At 39.7% G+C, this 22,823-nt stretch overlaps 1 protein-coding gene across 5 annotated transcripts in view; it reads right to left on the bottom strand.

Moving 5' to 3' along the window:
* Mapk8 (mitogen-activated protein kinase 8) overlaps positions 1-22,570 on the bottom strand; it is an 81,436-nt gene extending 58,866 nt beyond the window's left edge. For all 5 annotated transcript variants that reach the window (XM_070020785.1, XM_070020787.1, XM_070020784.1 and 2 more), the window contains exon 1: positions 22,430-22,570. The gene's annotated coding sequence lies outside the window, so the exon portion shown is untranslated. The remainder of the gene's footprint in view (positions 1-22,429) is intronic.
* Between the last annotated feature and the right edge of the window lie 253 nt (positions 22,571-22,823).

Here is a 22,823-nt window from a genome sequence, read left to right as displayed (position 1 = left end):
AGAGAGAAGTGCTTTGGTTAAGTACATGATGAAAAAATAATTACTGGGAAACAACAAACAGCAGATGGCCAATCCAGCAACAGCCTTAAACAGGGTAGCTCTTTAGGAATAAAGGCAATAGGGAATTATAGATAGAATCTGTGAATCCAAAGCAGTTCACAAATTTTGTGCAGTTTTATAAATATACAGAGAAAAAGCAAACCTATTGCCTTAAACTTTTGAAGCTTCACTGGACCATCTTTACTTGTAACAATTGCCAGTGATGACCAACTACAGTTGCCTGTGTAGTCACAGACAGGATCCAAGTTCAGAGGAAAACATATCACTCTAGTATTCTTGTTTTGCCAGGTATTTAATTTGCTAATTAATTCTGGAGTATTATAGTACACCAGAAATGTACAATAATACTCCAGAGTTGTTCAAGGGTAATTAGTCTAGGATGCAAAAATAATATGCACAGACATATAAGGAAGAACCCAGGCTTGCAGCTGACAAATCCATGGCACATATGCTCACATTTATTTATATATGCACCACCTTCTATTCTCTATCTCATTTCCACATTCCTGTCGTCTACTGTACTCTCTTGACAATAGTAGAAACAGCCTGTTTCAGTGGCTCATGCCTGTAATCCTAGCTACTTGGGAGGCTGCGATATGAGTATCACAATTCAAAGCTAGCCTGGACAGGAAAAGTTTGTGAGACGCTATCTCCAATTAACCACAAAACAGCTGGAAGGAGAGCTGTGGCTCAAGTAGTAGAGCATTAATCTTGAGTAAAAAAAAAAAAAAAGCTGAGAGCACAAGACCCTGAGTTCAAACCCAGTACCAGCACAAAAACAAGACAACCAAAAATAGTAGAAACAAAAAGACATGCACAAGTTGTAGTGCTTGCCAAGGCAAGCCGAATCTGCACTCAACTGAAGCTTTCATTTACGCTATTACTCAAGTATTCTGGACACTGAGCTGTGTGTTAAATGGATGAGACAAAATCATCACTTTTATTCTTAAGTTCATCAAAAAAAGTTAATATTCAACCCATGGCCCACAGCGTCCCCATCCTTACACTTTTTGAATTTGACCCAGGCCTCCACTCCTTTCCAATCATTCCTACAGTCTACAGTCACGGGAGCTACAAATCCCTCTATTTCTAATTGTTTTCTTTCAAGCATCTACTTTGCCTATTTGCTTTGAATGAAATCTTGTGTTATCTCAAAGACAATCAAGGTATGGAATTTAAGTTGCCTAAGAAAGTCAGGGCACTAAAGACCTTCTGAGATCAGTGTTCATACTGGTGGTATAAAGTAAACTACCCAAAAAAGAGATCGTGGTTATAGCAGGTCACGTGATTGATGTCTATAAGTGGGCCAGTTTCAGAGGATGACTAGCTCCAGGCAGTGACCATGGGTACAAGTGGCTAGGGATACATGGCCAGATTATTCTAGAAGAGTAATGTTAATAAACTAAAGGTGCTTTGCTCTCAAATGGTGCTACAAAGTATCTTGCTACAAGCAGTATTCCCAACTACTACCATCATTCCCTAACTCTTTGAGACACATGCTCTTTTTTTTTTTTGGACCAGATGTGCAAACCCCATTTCTTTTTTTTAATATATATTTTTTATTGTGAAAATACTGTACAGAGGGGTTACAATTACATGGGTAAGATAATGAGCACATTTCTTATCAACAATTATAGCCTCCTGCTTTGTTTCCTCTTCCCATCCCTTCGTATCCCCGCCCCTCCCCGTCCCCCCCACCAAAATTGTAAAGTTCGTTTTTCGACATAACGACTTGTACATCTCATTGTTGCAATAGGTCCTCCTGTATCCCTGTTTTAACAATTTGTTTTTTCCCTTCCCCTCCACATATACCAATATCATATATAGTAACAGCAGGGGTTATACCAGACACATGCTCTTTTAAAGTCCGTGTTACTGGGCTCTAAGACCCAGGTCTCCTTTCTATGATGGTCTCCCAATCTCCTAGTCAGGCCACTCACAGACAGAATTTCTATTACTGAAGTCTTCCTCTTTGCCCAGGGCTTTCAGTTCTCTGACATAATCTGTAATGATCTACCTATGTATCCCTGGCCACTCACATCCATACTATCTATTTTCCAGCAGCCGTCTTTACCTCACCAATATGAACACTGACTTCAGAAGGTCTTTAGTGCCTTGATTTTTCACCTTTCCCCCATCATTTCTTAGGCAACTTAAATTCCATATTCTATCCTATTAGAAATACTCATCAGAGCGGGGTCCAAGTGGCTCATGCCTGTAATCCTAGCTACTCAGGAGGCTGAGATCTAAGAATTCCGATTCAAAGGGCAGGAAAGTCCATGAGACTCTTAGCTCTAATTAACCATCAGAAAACCAGAAGTGGTGCAGTGGCACAAAGTGGTAGAGCACTAGCCTTGAGCAGAAAAGCCCAGTGCCCAGGTCCTGAGTTCAAACCCCACAACCAACAAAAATTTACTATGGAGGCATGGCTCAAGTTGTAAAGCATTAGCCAATGAACAAAGGCAAGCATCAGAAACTGAATTTGAATCCCATTCTTGGACAAAAAGAAAAGAACCCAAAATAACTCATCAATATCTTAAAACTTCTTAAGAACTCAGCTGCTTTTTTCATACTGCATCCTAGTTCAAATGGGAAAGTAAATAATCTATCATTTCATGATCAATTCAGTGAGTGGCCTCTTTGTTGCTAAAATTACTTTCTACTGTCTAGCTCATTTGAAATTTTCTTTATTCTCTTCATACTTGCAGTTCCCATCATTTTCTTCTCTTCACTGAAGCAATATTAAAAATAAAACCTTATACTTTTTGGCTATCTTATTCATTCTTAGCACCTACTGGCTTCGCTCACTCCCAAACAAGTCTCTTTACCAATGAGACATTTTTTCCAATACACATATGATTGGCTCTTACAGAAGCATCATATATACCCCCTTCATCAATGGAATCCTGTGTCATTCTCCTCCTTTGTGTGGCAGTCTGAAAAATACTCTCTAAAGATATCAAGTGTATCCGAGCCCTGAGAACCAACAACTGCCAGCCCAGACTGGTATATCCAGCGAAGCTAGCATTCACATTCGATGGAGAAAGTAAAATTTCTAATAGTAAAGAAAAACTCAATGAATTCATATACAATAAGCCATTACAAAGAATATTAAGAGGGGGAATACAAACTGAAGAAAACAACCAAGATCAGGGATCCATATCAGACAGATATCACTAGAAGTCCAACTTACTATGCACAGGAGGTAGGGAAAGAAGATAAACTTAGGAAAGCAGGAAAATGACAGGAAATACAATGCATCTCTCTTTAATAACCATAAATACTAATGTGCTCAATTCACCAATCAAAAGAAAAAGAACTGCAGATTGGGTCAGAAAACAAGATCCATCCATTTGTTGCCTTCAAGAGACCCACCTCACAGCCAAAGATAAAAATAAACTCCTAGTGAAGGGATGGAGGAAAATCTACCATGCAAATGCTCCCAAAAAGAAGGCAGACAAAATAGCACTTCATTAAAATCAATACAGAAAGACAAAGAAGGGTACTACATATTAATACAGGGAACAATCCAAGAAGAGGATATCACCATTATCAATTTATATTCCCCAAACATTGGTAAAACCAAATATGTTAAGCAAATACTCTTAGACTTACAGAATAAAATAGATCCAAATACAATAATACTAGGAGACTTTAATACTCCACTCTCATCAAAGGACAAGTCTACCCAGAGGACTGGTAAAGAAGCCTCCAAATTAAATGCCACATCTCAAGTGGTATTAATTGACATGTACCCAGTTTTCCACCCTACAACAACGCAGTACACGTTCTTCTCAGTAGTCCATGGAACCTTCTCCAAAATAGACCATATCATAGTTCATACAAGGAATTTGAGCAAATCAAGAGGATCGACATAATCCCCTGTATTCTATCTGACCATAGTGGAATCAAGCTAGTTCTCAATTACAAAGCATACTGTAGAAATTACTCAAATACATGGAAATTGAACAGCACACTTCTGAGCAACACCTGGGTCACAGAAGAAATTAAGTTCCTACAATTCAATGAAAATGAATATATATCACAAAGAAACCTGTGGAACACAGCAAAAGTAGTCCTGAGGGGCAAATTTATTGCTCTCAGTGCACACATCAAAAAAATAGAGACAGACCAAGTAAATAATCTCATGTTGCAACTAAAACTGCTAGAAAAGCATGAAAAAAAGTTACTAGATGGAGCAAGATAACCAAAATATGAATTGAAATTAATGAGATAGAGACTAAGAGACTAAGAAAACTATAAAATAAAACAAAAAGCTGTTTTTTGGGGGGGAAATCAATAAAATTGATAAAGCTCTAGCAAGATTAACTTTAAAAAAGGAAGAGAGGAAACCCAAATCAGTAAGATCAGGGAAGCCGGGTGCCGGTAGCTCACACCTGTAATCCTAGCTACTCAGGAGGCTGAGATCTGAAGATCGAGGTTCAAAGCCAGCCCAGGTAGGAAACTCCATAAGACTCTTATCTCCAATAAACCACTAGAAACCCGAAGTGGTGCTGTGGCTCAAGCAGTAAAGCTTGCCTTGAGCAGAAGAGCACAGGGACAGCGCCCAAGCCCAGAGTTCAAGCCCCACGACCTACCCCAAAAAAAATAAAAATAAAAAATAAGATAATCACGGATATCACGGGAAAAATTACAACAAATACCAAGACTTCCAAACGATTATAAAGAAATATTTCCAAAATCTGTACTCACTAAGGAAGGAAAACCTAGCAGAAATGGATGAATTTTAGAGAAATACAAATTGCCCAAACTTAACCAAGAAGAAATAAATCAATTAAATGAGCCAATAACTTACAATGAGATAGAGGAAGCAATCAGAAGTCTTCCAACAAGCAAAAGTCCAGGACCAGATGGATTCACTACAGAATTGTGTAAGACTTCTGTAAAACATCTAAAGAAGAACTAATATCCATACTCCTCAAACTCTTCTGAGAAACACAGAGAGCTATCCCAAACTCATTCTATGAAGCCAGTATCACACTCATCCCCAAACCAGGCAAAGACCCAACAAAAAAAGAGAACTGCAGACCAATCTCCTTGATGAACACAGATGTAAAACTCAATAGCCCACAGATCCAGAAACATATAAAAAAACCATACATTATGATCAAGCAGGCTTCATCCCAGAGATGCAGGGATGGTTTAACATATGTAAATCAATAAATGGAATCCATCACAACAGATCCAAGGTCAAGAACCATACCATTATCTAGATTGATGCAAAAAAGGCTTTTGATAAAATGTAACACCCATTTATGTTAAAAGGTCTGCAGAAAGTAAGAATAGAAAGAACATTCATTAAAAGCCATATACGACAGACCAATAGGCAATATTATACTTAATGGGGAAAAACTACAACCAATTATCCTAAAAATAGGAACAAGGCCAGGATGCCCACTCTCACCACTCCTCTTGAATACAGTTCTGGAATCCTTAGCCAGAGCAATAAGGCAAGAAAAAGATATTAAAGGGATCTGCATAGGGAAGAAGTTAAACTATCGCAGATGGCCTATTATACTTCAATGATCCCAAAAACTCCACCCCCAAACTCTTAGAACTTAGAAACCACTTCGGTAAAGTAGTAGGATACAAAATTAACCCACAAAAATTAGTTGCTTTTCTATATGCCAACAACATACAAGCAGAAAAAATAAAAAAAAAAACCCAGTCACAATAACCTAAAAAAAATTTTTTTTTAGGAATTAACCCAACCAAAGATGTAAAGGAACTATTTAATGAAAACTATAAAAACCTAAAGAAAGAAACCATAGTGGATACCAGGAAATGGAAAGACCTTTCATGTTCTTGGATAGGCAGACTTAATAGTGAGAGAGGCCACACTGCCAAAGTTAATATACAAATTCAATGCAATTCCCATTAAAATCTCAATGACATATTTTACTGCAATAGAGAAAACAACCCAAAAATTCATATGGAACGACAAAAGACTGAGAATAGCCAAAGCAATTCTAGTCCATAAAAATAACACAGGAGGGATCATGATACCAGACTTCAAATTCTACTATAGAGCTGTAATAACAGACAGCTTGGTATTGGCACAAAAACAGACCCGAAGACTAATGGTATAGATTAGAAGACCAGAAATAAAATACACTTACAGTCAACTGATATTTGACAAAGGAGCCAGAGACATACAGTGGAAGAAGCATAGCCTCTTTAACTACAGGTGCTGCAAAAACTGGGTAGCCACATGCAGAAAACTAAAAGTGGACCCCAAGCACTAATATCACCTCAAAATGGATTAAAGACCTTAACATCAAACCTGAAACTCTGAAACTACTGCAGGACAGACAAAGAGAGACACTTGAACTTATAGACACAGGCAGGAACTTCCTGAACAAAGTCCCAGGGTCACAACAAATTGGAGAGAGACTCGACAAATGGGAGTACCTTAAAATAAAACGTTTCTGCACAGCTAAAGCTATAACAACCAAACTAGAAAGACAGCGAACTAATTGGGAAAAATATTTACCAGCAATATATCAGACAAGGGGCCTAATATCCATTATATACAGGGAACTCAAGAAACTAATCCCTCCCAAACCTAACAAACCAATTACGAAATGGGCAAGGGAACTAAAGAGACTTCTCAGAAGAAAAAATGACAAAGAAACACATGAGGAAATGTTCATCATCCCTGGCTGTAAAGGAAATGCAAATAAAAACAACCTTACCCCAGAGTCAGAATAGCCCACATCCTAAATTCAGCCAATGACAAATGCTGGAGGAGATGCAGAGAAAGAGGAACACTATTACATTGCTGGTGGGAATGTACACTAATACAACCACTTTGGAAAGCAGTCTGGAGGTACCTCAGAAAGCTAAATATAGACCTCCCCTATGACCCAGCCATACCACTCTTAGGCATCTACCCTGAACAACAGGAACCAGGATACTAGGACACATGCACCTCCATGTTCATTGCAGCACTGTTCACAATAGCCAAGATACGGAAACAACCCAGATGCCCCACTACAGATGAATGGATCCAAAAATTGTGGTACCTATATACAATGGAATATTATGCAGCCATTAGAAAGGACAAAATAATGACATTTGTAGGGAAATGGATGGAACTAGAAAAAATCATGTTGAGTGAGGTAAGCCAAGAGCAAAGAGATAAACAGCACATGGCTTCCCTGATATGTGGATGCTAAATCCAAAATGCAAGGAGATACAACTAAGTAAACAGGACTCCAGAAACAAAGGACCTCCAACTCATCTTGTAGTATCATCACTAAATGATCCCATGTTGTTGACTACATATATGGTATGAGGGAAACTAGGAGGAGGACACAGAAACAGGGGAAAACATACAAACAGAGGGGCCCATCAGCTGCAATGGACATTGATGAAAATGAATTAGGCAACTCAAGGGCAGTGATGGGAGGGAGGGAATGAGAGGGATAGAAGAAACAGCTAACACTAAGCAAAAGGAAAGAACTGTACCTACCACCCTATGTGGAAGGAATAGCTGTATTGTTAAAGTTCATAGCATTCACAAACTTTATAGGCCATAATAATGACAATTTGCCTCATGAAGGTTAAAATGTGTTTGTGACTTTAAGTATCACTATCTCACAATACTGTGAAATTTGTGATTTTTATGCAATCAAGCACAATAAAAATTATTTAAAAATCAGGTGTCAGGAACTGGGATCAGATTTATAGTATTACAGAAACAAAGTGGGCAAAATATATGAAACTGCCAGTGAAACATTGGACCAAAAAGTGATTAGGGTTGCAATCCCTGAAAAAAGAAAAACAGAGAGGAGCTGCACATGGTGACTCATACCTGTAATCTCAGCTACTTGGAAGGTGTAGATTAAGTAAATTGAGGTTTGAGGCCAATTCAGAAATTCTCAACAAAAAAGTGGAGAATGGTGGTACATGCCTGTAATCTCAGCTATGGTAAGTGGTTATAGGAAGGAGAATCACGATCTTAGGCTAAGCCCAGGCAAAATCCAGACCATACCTGAAAAATAACTAAAGCCAGGTGTGACTCAAGTAGTGAAGTAGCTATTTATCAAGTGTGAAGCCCTCAGTTCAAGACATAGTAACACCAGCCCCCACCTCCCTCCACACACTCCCAAACAAAAAAGAAAATAAATTAGGTGAGCTCTGTAACTGCTCTGCTTTTCTGGCTAAATCTCTTTCCAGAACATTGTGGAGAAAGAGCCACATCAAACAGCAAAACAGCACAACAGCTTCATGGAGTTGAGGAGACAGATGAGAAAGTCAAAGGAACTGGAATTTGTAGAGCAGAAGGAAGACAGACAGAAGGAAGGTTCTCAGAAGAAAACAGGCTCCAGAAATCAGCACAATCATCTCCTCCTGTGGTTCTGGCTCATTACTAATCTGCACATGTGTAAAACAAAATCTTCCAAATATGAGGCAAAAGACAGATGCCTGGGAGCTATAAGACCCAGAACTAAGGATAAAAGGTCAGCATAAACTTCTGGTCTAAAACTATGTAAGACAAAAACATTTTTTAAAATGAACTTCTATTCCAAATAATTCAAAATAAAGCAGTCAAAATGGCATCACTGGCATTTGTTTTCAGTCTAGTGTGGTGTGCAGGACAGGCAGCAGCCAGTTATGACAACAGATGAAACCACAAACCATCTTTAGAGAAAATCTCTCAAAGCAATCCAGGGGGTCAGCCATACTGTCTGGATTGATGTGTCCACTAATAAAGACATTTAAAAAGAATGCTCAAGGAAGTGCTTATTTATTTCACTTGAAGCTCATTATTGAAAAAATAAAGATTTTACCCTGGACTCTATTTTTCAAGTTTGCCTTTGAATGATTTTATGTAATCGTTTTTTAGGGGATGGAAGGGTAATGGGGTTTGAATTCAGGACTCAGCAGGGTTTTCCTCTTGCTATCCAGTCACTGGACCACTTGAGCTATGCCTCCAATTCCCTACAGATAAACTTAATTGTATGTGTGTGTGTGTGTGTGTGTGTGTGTGCACATACATGCCTAAATATTAAGGCCTGAATTCAGGGACTGAGCTCTGTCCCTTAACTTTTTCTCTCAAAGCTGGTACTCTCACCAATCGAGCCACAGCTCCATATCCAGCTTTTTGTTTAACTAGAGATCAGTCCCGTGGACTTTCCTGCTGGGCCTGGCTTTGAACTTTCATCCTCAGATCTCAGTCTCCTAAGTAGTTAGAATCATAGAAGTGAGCCACCAGCACCTGACTTTGCCTTGGTTGTTTTTGAGGTAGGGTCTGGCTTTATGCTCAGGCCCATTAGGGCTGTGATTTCTCTATTTGTACTTTCCTGTATTCCTAGGGGGCATGTGCCACTGTACTTCTCCATAGCTAGGATAACATAGGCCATCATGTCCAGCCACTGAGATAGAGGCTCACAAACTTTCACGCCCAGTCTGGGCTCACAAACTTGGGATTCCTTGATCTTCAGCTCCAATGAGCTAGTATTTCAGGCACCTGGTTTCATGTAATCTTTCATGTATCTCCTTGTAGGCATTTTTTGTGAAGCTGGTTTCCTGCATCTGGTGATTTGTTCATGACAGCAATGATTCTTATGCTTTCCATACAGTTTCTTTCCAGCCCCGAGGCAATGGCATTCCATTAGTGTCATGAAGGTTACCCTGTCCAACTGGCCACCTCGCCCTCTCCCTCCAGGCAGAGCCTGTACACTAGCTCCTGGGTCTTGTAATTGTCAAAGAACATTCCCACTGTTTGATGAGGGCCCAGCAGACAATAACGAAGGCAGCTGAAGGAGAAGATCACAGAGCTAGCTTAGCAAGAAACCAGAACAAAGAGTGCTGCCGCTGGAAAGTGAAGGACAGACAGGAAAGTAGGAACAACAGCTTAACAAGTGCTAAGAAGATCTAGAAGGGTTGTTTACCTTTTCCTTTTTTTTTTTCTTTTTCTTCTTCTTTGCCAGTTCCTATGGCTTGAACGAGGGGGCTGGGCACTGCCCTGAGTTTCTTTGGCTCAAGGCTAGCACTCTACCACTTGAGCCACAGCAACAATTCCGGCTTTTTCTGTTTATGTGGTACTATGGAACTGAACCCAGAACTTCATGAATGCTAGACAAGCACTCTACCACTAAGCCACATTCCCAGCCCTCACCTGCCCTTTTCGTTGTCATTTTCCCACAAGCTCACAGTGAGCTTTGCAAAGACTAAACAACCTGTGATATCATAACAGGTTGAAGTGTTTTCCTTTAGAAAACAATTGTTTTTCTCAAAATGTTGCTTATGTTGTAACTGAACTAATTGATCAATATTTTATGGGCATAATTTCTAATAAGGTGTAGTTTGATAGCTATAGCCCAAATTAAAACAAAATAGTTCAGATTCTCAGTAACTTTTTAAAGGCAGTATTGGGGTTGAACTCATGAAGCACATAAGCCCAAAATCCTAAGTATAATGCAGCCTTTAATCTTAACCTGTATTTAGGAAACACAGTACCTAGAGACACAAATAACACCTCAGGAAAACAAAATGTAGTAATAATCTCTAAAGCAATTGGCAAGAAGCCAGTATCAGGAAAGAAAGGAGGAGGTGGGGACAACTGTAATAGTTTATAAGTAACACACCAACAGTGAAATACAATGCATGAGTTCTGAATAAACCCTGATTGGAGAAAAGGGGCCATGAGTCGGACTGACTTTTTGTGGGGAAAGGTGCAAAACAAGATAGTGAAACAGGATTCTTCAATGGGTACAGTACCTACCCCCAACACCACTGTGAACTATTCATGCATGAAAATATCCTTATGAGAGCCAAAAAACCAGGTAAGGGATCACAGTATCTGGCTTCAGTACAAACTAACCTTTTGGAGAACAACTGGAAGAACTTCAACACACACTGTGTTAAGGGTTTATTATGCAAATATGAGCCATGTTGGAGAAGATGCTTGCAAACTGAAGCATTCTAGGCCAAATGCCACCCAGAAATAACAACAACAACAAAATAGCATCTTTTAAGAGATACAAACAATAAGGATAAAATGCTAACAATTAGTATAGTGACTGTATATACAACAAGTACTCACTAATACTCTAAACAATAATTGATTCCATGAACCAATTTGAGGAAGAAATACACTGATTTTGAGCCTCCCATGGCCCAAGTACTGCATGAGCATTAGTGAGTTAGGGACATGAAACAAAGGTCACCAGTTTTAATTAAGAAATAATTCCTGACTCCCCAAAGTTTTTATCAACTGAAACTAACACCCCTGGTAGACATCTCTCATTTCTCAAAAGAAGACAAAAAGGCTATATAAGAATTAACTTCCCTCTTCAAATGCAATGGCTGAGAATGGTGGCAAATTTACAATTTTGAAATTTAGGAAATATAGGAACAGGCTGGAAGATCAAAAAAATCAACAAATTCATAAAGACCCACAAACCATTTACATACATATGTGAAGGTAGTAATGGCACACTAAATCCAATTATTAACTTGTATGTATATGATTCTACAGAATTAAATTCTCTCTGCAATCCCTCATTATATTTGTGCTGCAGATACTGGTGTAAAGGTATAACCACTAGCCCAGCCTCAAAGTTAACTCTCCTATTTAATAACTCAAAGGATATTCTGAAGTTTCTTGGTGAAAGCATTTTTAAATTTTTACTCACCATGGCTTCTTGCTGCTTCCTTCAAAATACCCCACCAGGCTTCTGGAGCTTTTCAAACTTCAACAATAACATTCCAACAAATATGCCAGCCCCTTTTATATGTGACTGCCCTTTCCACACTAACAGACATAAAAATATTACTCTCCTTTTGTCTTTCTTGATCTTTGTACAAAAAAAATCTAGTTCTCTCTGTCATATCCCTCCATTTTTTCTTCCTACTGTCTTCTTTTTTTTTTTTTTTTTTTGTCGGCCGTGGGGCTTGAACTCTGGGCCTGGGCGCTGTCCCTCAGCTCTTCAGCTCAAGGCGAGCACTCTACCACTTGAGCTACAGCGCCACTTCCGGTTTTCTGGTGGTTTATTGGAGATAGGAGTCTCACGGTCTCTCCTGCCCAGGCTGGCTTTGAACCGCGATCCTCAGATCTCAGCCTCCTGAGTAGCTAGGATTACAGGCGTGAGCCACCAGCGTGTCTTCTTTTTTAATAATAGTTATACTGCACAGAAATTAGTACTCAACGTTTCACCTTGAGAAAAGCCTAAAACCACCTATGGTAAAATTTGAAACATGGAATCTAATAACATAAAACATCATCAAGATAACAAATTATTTTCCTATAATGATAAACTAGGTAATAAGGATCAACTTTCTGGGAGCACCTAGAAAAACTAGACACAGTCCCAAGCTCCCAAGGAAAACATAACAGAAAAAAAAAAAAAAAAGCTATCATATGAGTGCACCAGAAGACTGAGATCTGGGACCTGGGACAGTAGGGGATGTCAGATAGTAGCCTGGCATCATGGGGCCATTTTCTCCTAAGAAAGCCTGCCTAGAAGGTGGCTGAGAAGAAACGTAAGCAGATTTACAAGGCCCAGGAAGACTAAGAATTGTAATTAAAAAGTCAAACCATAGGAGTGTGAAATCGGGCTCATAGGCTCCCTGGCTTTATGTGAGGGGTTAAATAGAGAAAACTTTCCAGACTCCAGAGCCTAGCTTTGAAACATCTTGACTCTTCACAGATTGAGATGATCTAGGTAGGCTAGGATCTCCCTGGATAAGGGAGATCCATGATTTAGTGTCAAATTATCTATGTTTTGCACATGCAATGTCCTAATTTAAAACAGGTATGGGTGTCACAGAGTAAGCTACATGTTCTCACAAACTGACGTTGAATTAAAACCCTTTTGTGCAACTACTAAGGATAATTAAAAAAATAAAAACAAAATATTGCTGTTATGAGATCAGTATAACACAAGTGACACAAAAGCCTCTAAGTTATCGAATGGGCAGGTTTAATATATTTATTTATAAAAATTGTTATTTGAACTCAGGTGAACTCAGGGCCTCATGCTTGCTCTGGCTTGGTTGTCTGACTGGCATGTTACCATTTAAGCTATGTCTCCAACTCAGCCTTTTAGCTAGTGAATTGTTAAAGATGGAGTCTCCTAAACTTCTATGCCTGAGCTAGCTTCAAACCTCATCCTCAGATCTCAGCCTCTGGAGTAGCTAGGATTACAGGAGTAAACCATTGGTGCCTGGCTTTCTTACATTCATTTTTACTGATGCTTTAGGAATTCCCAGCTATTCTATGCCCTCAACTACATGAGCCCACAAAGAATACCTTTTCTATTAAAGTAAAAAAACCAAAAAACAGAAAGAGAAAGAAAAAGACAGAAAAAAGGAGAGAGAGGAGGGGAGGGAGAGGGGAGAGGGGGAAAAGAGGAAAGGGAGTAGGAAGGGAAAGATGAGGCAAGGAAATCAGTTACCTAATCCACAGAAAAATCCATTCATCCAGACACAGGCTTTCTAACCTGCCCAATGTGTCATTCTCTGCAAGAAAGAATGCCTCATTAAACTGCTACAAGAATGAACTATTTTAGGAAACACTGTAGCTCATAAACATATACCACAACCTCTTATATATACATCTCTGTGTATCTTCAGGTAAACTCAAATACTTAATTGAAACACAACTTACCAAAAACATTTCTGAGCTATAGTAACCAGGACAAGGTAGCAGACATAAGGATAGACAAAAGCAAGAGTCCAGAAATAAACCCAACTTTTTATTAAGCAAAAAGGACAATTTGATATTTTCACAAAATGGTGCTAAGACAACTACATATTTGCATATAAAAGAATATAACTGAACCCCTTCTTCATCTATCTATAGCTTTCTCTCCCCTTCCAAACTCAAAATGGATCCCTGACTTAACTGTAAAAGTAAAAACCATTAAACTCTTGAAAAAATACTTAGGTAATGGTTCCTTACACAAAATACCAGCACATCCATCAAAAAGAAAAAAAATAGATTAAAAAGTATATAAAGTCTATTTCATTAAAATTAAAACCTTATAGGGTTTAAAACCTTAAAATTAAAACCTTATAGGGTGGAGGCCTGACTCAGTGCATATCCTGGCCAGTGTAGCAAGCTCAAGACCAAGTTCAAATCCCAGTACTACCAAAAACAAATAAAAAACCTTGTGCACTGCAGAAGACAAATCTTACATATGACAATACAATATATAAAGAACTCTTAAAACTAAATAGAAAAAGAACCCAATCTTAGAATATTTTCCCAAGAAAAATAGCCAATAAGCACATAAGAATATATTCAACATTACCTATTAAAGAATTGCTAATCAATACTGCAGAAGACAAGGAGTAGGATGTGAAATTAAAATCTTTACACCTTGCTAGTACAAATAAAAAATAGTGCAGCTATTTTTGAAAAACAGCTTGATAGTTCCTTAAAATATTAAACATGGGATTTATATGACCCAGCAAAATGAAGACATAACACAAAAACTTGTGCACAAATATTTACAACATTAGCCCAAAAGTCAAAACAATCCAGGGCCCATCAACTGAAGAGCAATAAATTAAATGTGATTCATCCATATACTAAGACATTGTTAGACCATAAGAAGGAATGAAGCACTAATACATGATAAATGAACTTTGGAAACATTATGCTAAGTGGAATAAGCCAGTCCTCAGATGACATATACTCAGCTCACATTCAGATATGCAGAACAGGGAATCTAAGAGAAGAGGGTGGATTGGTAGTTGTACGGGAATGGGGTGGAGGTATGTAGAGTAAGAAGAGTGATTGCTAATGAGGGGATTTCTTTCTGGCATAACATTTCTAAACTTAGGTCATAGTGATTTAAGCCTTTAAACTGTATACTTCAGTAAGTGAGCTGAGTGGTTTATATATTAAACTCCAGTGAAACTGTTAAATACTTAGCTCCTTTCTAAAAAAGAAACAATCCACAATATTTTCTATTTCATCTCATATAAAAGTACAACACAAGTTGTGACCCTTTAAATTCATTCTACAACACTATTTGGAAAACACTGTCAATGAGTCCTACTCTAGAACTGACAGCTACCGTCTCCTATTAATCCCATCTCACCTCACAACCCTATTATCTTAGTTATCAGAAAAAGTTCAACTCTACTATTCCCCAACTGTGCACTGCCACATTGCTTTATGCATTCTTCATTTTATCCATTTCCTTATCCCTTTTTATTCCTCTATTTCCTTAATCCCTTCATTCACTTCTTTCTTTACTATATTCCCCATTTCATCTTCTGAAATCTATAATTCCTAACAAGCAAAGAGCCCATTGTACTACTCAGCTTCTCTCAAATGGCTCATGTTATAATATTATGCATCCTGACTCTGGTCATCATTTGCTGTCTTCACCACTCATATATAGGCTGACTCTTTTTTGTATCTCACTTTTTCATTTTCATTTTGAGTTCTGGGAATGGAACCCAGGACCTCAAGTATGTTAGACGAGCACTCCACCACCCAGCTATACCACCATCCTCACTCTCATTCATTCACCATCTTAGGTCAACATAACTTTGCCTCTCAATTCCCCAGCAGTCCATAATTGAAGTCTTTCTGGACATTATCAATGCTAATAACAATTACTCTTGGAAATCTCAGCCACTCCACTTTAACCCACCCTTCCAGTTCCAAGCCCTCAATCCTTAAGAGTCCACTTAATCCTCCAGCATCCACAATAACTCTTAGCAGATGTTTCACCCTACCTTCCTTCCTGCACACATCAGACTCTATCATTTATTGTTGCTTTTCCAAACACACCTTTAGAGGTTTCCTTTCTGGAATCCCCTTCTTTCTCTTGTATTGACCGGGTATGATAGGCAGTTTGTGTGTCAACTTGGGTAGGATGCAGTACCCAATTATTTAATCAAACACAATTCCAGGTGTTGTCATGGGGGGGGGTGGTACTTTAAAGATGTGGTTAATATCTATAATCAGTACAGATTATTCTTGCTCATGTGGGCAGGGCTCCAAAAAGATAAAAGGCTTTAAGAGGGAAAGCAGGTTTCCTGAGGAAGATGAACTTCTGTCTCAGCACTACTCTATTAGCTCGGGTCGAAGAATTCTCTACCTGCCTTCTCTACAGACTTCAGACTTGCCAACACTCATAAAAGCAAATCTCTGAAATGTCACTCTATCTAGCTATACATCTGTCTAAATTTCCCATAGGTTTTATTCCTCTGAAGAATTCTAACTGCTAAGTCTGGCAAAACCTCATCCTTGGATAAACCCAACTCTGTGCCTTAGCTGTGTTTAGTAGATAAGTTAAAGCCGGGAAAACCCAGGGGGAGATCACAAAAACAGACTGCTTGATACTACTTTAAAGATTCCAAACCTTAAATGTACAATAAATATTCCTGGCAAATTGCTTCAAACTCTCCACACTCCCATCTCACTCTGCTCTCCTGAAGCTTCTGGTTCATTGAGAAAACCGAAACCACAAGAGATGAAAGCTACCAATATGGTTATCTTCTAACCACCAAACTTCCTTGAAAGGATGAACAACTTTTCTGATTCCTCCTTTTCAATGGGCAATCTCTCTCCTCTAACGAGGGCCAAACGCTCCCTGCACTCTACCTCCCCTTTCCAATGCAGTCTCATTTTCACTCTCAGTTTTCAGACCCTACATTTTCCTTTATCTACCAAACCTATTTGTTTCATACTTCAGAGCTATCTTTAAAGTCTTCGGCATTCATTCTGTCTGTATTTCTCTTTAAAAAAAACAAAAAACCACCACACACACACTCACACAACCTTTATGCACTGCTTTTAACCAACTTCAATCTAGCTTAATGAAACTCTTCATGAGTGCCATCAACTACTCCCCCACATAATCTGTGTTTGCTTCCTCATCTATAAAGTGGGAATAAAAGTGCCTATGGCAACCATGGAATGTTTTTAAACAACTTACTTATGCAACACTATTATTATCTGTATTTTTTGCTTTCCCTTAGGTTCTAATCTTCTGTTTCTAGCTTACTTAACGAAATGTATAGGTCCTTTAATAAATTTCTTCAGCTTTTTTTTTTTTTAGAAAGATGGGAGACGTAGAAAGGATGTAATCTCCATTAAGTAATGAGATCTCTATCAGCCAAGCATTTTCAATCAGTTATCATATAATTTCATAAGGATGAGCTACCTCAAACTCAAGAGTCAGCTGGGCACTGACAGCTCACACATGTAATCCCAGTCACTCAAGAGGCCAAGATCTGAGGATCATAGTTCAAAGCCAGCCCAGGCAGGAAAGTCCATGAGACTTTATCTTCATTTAACTACTAACATGTGTTATCACTGAGAGACAAACACATTACTTTTCATATATTTATTTCAATATTCTGTTGTATTTCAGAATGTTATTTGAGGTGACTTTAATGTTTGCCTTTTTATGATGTGGATTTTAATCTATGCCACAGTCTCAACTATAATCAGAAGTCAGAAAAGACATCTTAGTGTCTGTAATTTCTAAGCATTATTTTGAAAGACAGGGCAAGACATGTTAAGATTTGCAAGTCCCCAAGAGCCTGATAATGGCTAACAATATTTACTTCTCTTTGTTAGAACAAAGACACATATGCTCCTATCCTTATCTCTGGTCAAGTTACACTCAGACAACTGAAGATAAGAGTGTAACTTTGGTGTAGACATCAGGCTCCCACTACTCACCACCTGGAGTGGTAACTACATAGCAAGTTCTCCATAAATACAGTCTGGACAAAGTGATAACTCAAAGAGAAACCAAAAACTCTGTACTATTATACCCACAGAAACCACACAGGGTATGCTTAATGCCGTGACTCCTTAGGCCTCTAACAAATCTACAGTCTTTATGAAGAACCCAGTAAGATAAAACTTTGAAGGTTGTGACAGCATCCCATTTTCTTCAAATGCTTCTTTGTAAACTTTTCCTGTTCCTAGATTTCTATTCCTTTAGCTTTGACAAATTAAGCCTAGAAAATTTTGGGCAATTCTGTCTGGGAAACAGTGAAAGAATGTTGTATCAGGGAATGTGGCAAATTCTTTCCTTTCAATATTTGGTGAACTATGCAAATTTTTAAAGGAGAGAGGATTACCAGTCGAAATGCTAACAATCTCAGATTACATAAGATTACTAAATTTTAATAACCCTATAAGAGATGCCAAGGGAAACAAATGGCATGTCCTGGAGAATTCACATGTATATTACACATCACAGTGATTTTAGATTTGCTCAGTATTGTGCATTTGTTCAGTTAAAAATACTACATAAAAGCAACCATTAAATTTTCCTGAATGCTTATATCTACCACCCAAGAACCACACCAGTCCCAGGTCACATTATTTAATGCTTATGAAGTTATGTACTATTACCACTCTTAGCAGAAAAGAAAACAGGCCCAAATATGTTATATAACCTGATACAAATTTTCCCTCAAAAGCACCTGGACTTGTATCATGAATGAGAATTCAGGATTGACCCGAGGAGGCACACTGGCTATCTCTCAAATCTAGGTTTCCAAAAATCGGCAGATTTTGACAAAATCTCATATACTATTAAAGGGAAACAAAAGACAGATATCAGCAAGATTTGGGTATAGTCCCCCATAAATGTGAAAGAATAGCAACTATTAGGTTTTCCAAATAGATTTCAATTAAATATAGCAACTTAGAGATTTACAGTGTACTTTTTTGGTAGGAGAGACCTACCATGTTTAAAAAGAGCATTAAAATCACTGCGTCGCCCTAAGTCCCACCCTTGACCATAAGCTTAAGCTAACATATTCATTTTCGAAAAAGAGTATCATCTACTAGTCAAAGAATCTTTAACTTATGGTAAAGCCTTTTTAAGTCTGCATGCTAGAGGAAAGAAAGTTGACAATTTGTTTTGTTTCTGGAAATTACAGAAGTCTAATTTTGATTGTTCTTGACTAGGACTTCCCATACTCACCCATGGAAGTCCTATTTTCTATTGTTTGACAACCTCAGTTGACAGTTCTAAAGCCAAAAAGGATTAACTGCTTGCCCAAAGCGCCCAAGACTGTTGATGGGGAAGTACAGAATGAACCAAGATCTAATTCCTAGAGAATGATATTTCAAAACTCCTGAATTCTAAGAATAGATTTTCTTGAATTAGAACACATTTCTGAAATCGAAGTTCTGACAACTTACATTAGCTTAAGAATGCAAAGCTATTAAATATTCAGGTAAAAAGCTCGTGACTAAGACAATAAGCATCACAACCTACAGGTGATTCATCTGCGAAGCCACATGGTTATGATGACTTCTGTACACCACATGAATCAGAAAGGCAAGTAGCCCTTGACTTGACCAGAAAACTCCAGAGAGGTGACATCTTAATGTCACACATCATATCTCTCCACATGCAACAAAACATCTCAACCATGCAGATGACTCAACTATGTCAAAACTCAAACTACTGTCAAAGCAAAACACAGTATAAGCAGATCCTATTCAACCTCTTAATTACCATTAGGATGATTTATGACTCGTCTTTAGTAACAAATTACTTGAAGTTGTTTCACTGAACATCTAGTATGTACTCAAGGTCATTTCCATATTATGCAGAAGCAAATAGTTAAGATTCTACCTATTAATTCTGGTACAATTTACTCTTATCCTTTCTTTCCAAGACAGAATTCCTTAAGGACCCTTAAGAACCCAAGTGAGTATGAAGGATACAGCTTCCGATTTTGCCAGGGCAATTAAAGGTGCTCTTTTAACTCATTACAGGAATGTTTTATAGAGAACCCATGTTCTCACTCTCTTTAAAACACAGTTTGGAATGCAATGTGAAATCACCAGAAATGAGCATGGAGTTTCTTCTTGGGGCGATAACAATGTTCTGCAGTCATTTAGTGGTGATCGATGCCCAACTTTGGGTATACTCTAAAGACAACTCAAAGGTACATTAATGGTAAGGGTGAGTTTTATATGTAAATTAAATCTCAATAGTCTTTTTACAAAACTTAGAAAATAAAACTACATAGCAAGTTCTGTACACAGCATGACATAAGATATCCCAAAGAATTTTTATCAATAGCCTTACTACAATCTAACATGCTGTAACTAGGTAAAGCAATCAAGCAAAAAAGTTTGGTGACTCCAGATTTCGTCTCTTATGTTACTATTCTCTTATTTATTTTTACTTCACATCAAATAAGCTCACCCTCAATTCTTTCATATCCAAAACAAATGCCAAATACTTTAAGTAGTGGTATTGTGCTGTAACTAAGATAAGTTAATCTTGAGTTTTATACCCAAATGGTTTGCCAATTGTATGCACATAAGTTAAAACAAGTTAAAACTTAGAATTAACATTTATAATAAGCTTTTCTAAAGCATTAACAATTACTAAAATATTGTTATATTCAAATATTTATAATAATACATATAGACAGGTTATTTCTTTTATCTGTTTTTTCTATGCAAAGTAGTAGCCAAAATAAAAAGGGAAATGTAAGTATTTTGGACTCCTACTATGTCTGGGTGTGTATGTATATACAATTTGAGAAATAAAACTTGGACAAGAAATGTTTCAAATTTCAGAGCATTTCTGATGTTCAGATTAAGATGCTCAACCCATATGTACATATACATATACACCTTCCCAATCTACATGACTTTATCATATTAAAAACATTTAGATAAGATTTTAGGATAATGGCTTTGAAATATAAGGAAAAGATTCATGCTGAAATAATTCTAAGGCCTGTAATATCTTTACAGATAATGTACCATCTGAACTGATCAGTTAACCATCTGGATGTGACCATGAAACTTCATGGAGAACTTTAGAAGGTTCCTTTTGAAGCCTTGGATTTTAATAGAACTAATTATGAAAAGCTGTTAATCGTGTGACAGTTTATTGAGCACTTAATATATTTCAAGCTAGGTGGTTAAGAAATAGACATTAAGACAAGCCTGCCCTCAAGGAAATCCCAATGTGATTACTTTTGTCAGGCACAGCACTAAATATGTTCCCTTACAGCACCTGATCTCTTAAGTGTAAGGTTAACCACAGCAGGGCAATCTGGAGTAACCATTATAAATGCCTGTAAATCTGGAAAAAATATCAAATTCAAGAATAAAGGTAGTTATTTAGAGGCCATCTAATTTGACTTCCTAATATTGCTTTTGAAGTTTCAGATACATTACTAATTTTAAAAACAAATGTTTAAATGACCGAGAGAATGAACTACCAGTTGTAACATACATCTCTAGGTAATTATCTCGTTCAAAGGTACAGCTATTACACGTCAATGTATCTTCCACCATTTAAGGATACTTCTTTTCCTTTAAACCTCTCCATCTGGATACAGTACCAAGTTGCTGCCTCTGCTGAATGAATGAATGAATGAAACAAACAGCTGTCCCGATTTACAATGGGCTTGACAGACCACAATTTACTGGGAAGATCACTGGGTTTCGGGAGTAAAAGTCAGTAAATAACCAATGGACACGGATGCCATGTACTCAACCAACGGGTTACTAAATTCATGATCCCACTGGGGGTAACTTTCAGAAAAGGTAACAGCCAAAAGTGTGCCTGACAGTACTTTTAAAATGGGACTTGGTTCTACCATTTTCTGGATCAAGGAAGCCCAAGAACAAGACAAAGGGCCGGTGGGGTGGGGTGGGGTGAAAAAGTCAAAAGGTCACCGCCACCGAATGACCCTTCCAGAGAAGCGCGCGCGGGCTCCCGGAGTTGGTTCCGAGCGCTTGGCACACAGCGCGGCGGCCAGGCCTCGGACCCTGGCCGGCCCACGAGTCCGGGGAGGGGGACGGGTGGGGGGACCGGAAGGGACACCCCACCTTACCCAGCGCCGCTGCCGGCGTCCGCCCGCAAACGTTAGCACAAAGAAGCCACAGGGAAACACAAGACGGTCTCGGGGACCGCGCGGGCGAGGGGACCCGGTGACCGTGGCGCTCGCCCCCGGGGAGGGGGACGCAAGCCGGGGCGCCCGCGACCCCGGGCGGAGAACTTGCCGCCCACCTCCCACCCCGTCTTCCTCTCCCGACGCGGAGGCGGGGTCGCGGGAACCGGCGGGCGGAGGTCCCGGTGGCGGGCGGAGGTCCCGGCGGCGGGCGGAGGTCCCGGCGGCGGGCGGGGCCCAGCGAGCGCCAGCGGGCGGGCGGCCGGGGTCTCCCGCAGCCCCACGCCCCCTCGGCCGGCCCCGGCCTCCGGGCTGCCATTGTTCCCGCGGCGCCCCCGCCCGCCGCGCGCCCCCGCCCCGCGCGCCCCCGCTCCCGGGAGGGGGTAACGACGGTGGAGAAGGCGGCGGCTGCAACAATAACATAAACACGGCGGGGCCGCCGGCCGACCCCGGGCCCGGCACCGGCCCCCGGACTCACCCGCGGCGTGGCAGACGACGACGGGGAAACACACGGCGGAGACTCGCACCGTCCGGGCAGTCGCCGTGGCCGTTACCCAGCGCTGGCTTGTAGCTCCGTGCTCCGGGCCGCGTCGTCCGGCCTCGTCCACTCCGCTGAGTAACAGGGACGCGGGCCGTCACCGCGCACGCCCGCCCACGTCATCGCGCAGGTCCCCGCCCCCGCGCCTCCCGAGCGGCCCCAGGGCCCGGATTACGGGGGCGGGGCCAGCGGTCCGGGGGCGGGGCTTCATGAGCCGGCCCTCTAGACACCCGGAGGTCGCCTGGAGGCGGGACCCGGAGCAGAGCCTAGGAGACTTATTGCGAGGGGGCGTGGCCCGGGAGTGAGGGGGCGGGTCCTGCGCTGGCACGTGGCG

The sequence above is a fragment of the Dipodomys merriami genome, unplaced genomic scaffold (assembly GCF_024711535.1).
Source record: "Dipodomys merriami isolate MVZ:Mamm:240054 unplaced genomic scaffold, mDipMer1.0.p SCAF_14, whole genome shotgun sequence".
In the NCBI taxonomy this organism is placed as follows: domain Eukaryota; kingdom Metazoa; phylum Chordata; class Mammalia; order Rodentia; family Heteromyidae; genus Dipodomys; species Dipodomys merriami.
This window is presented reverse-complemented; position numbering and strand designations above follow the sequence as displayed.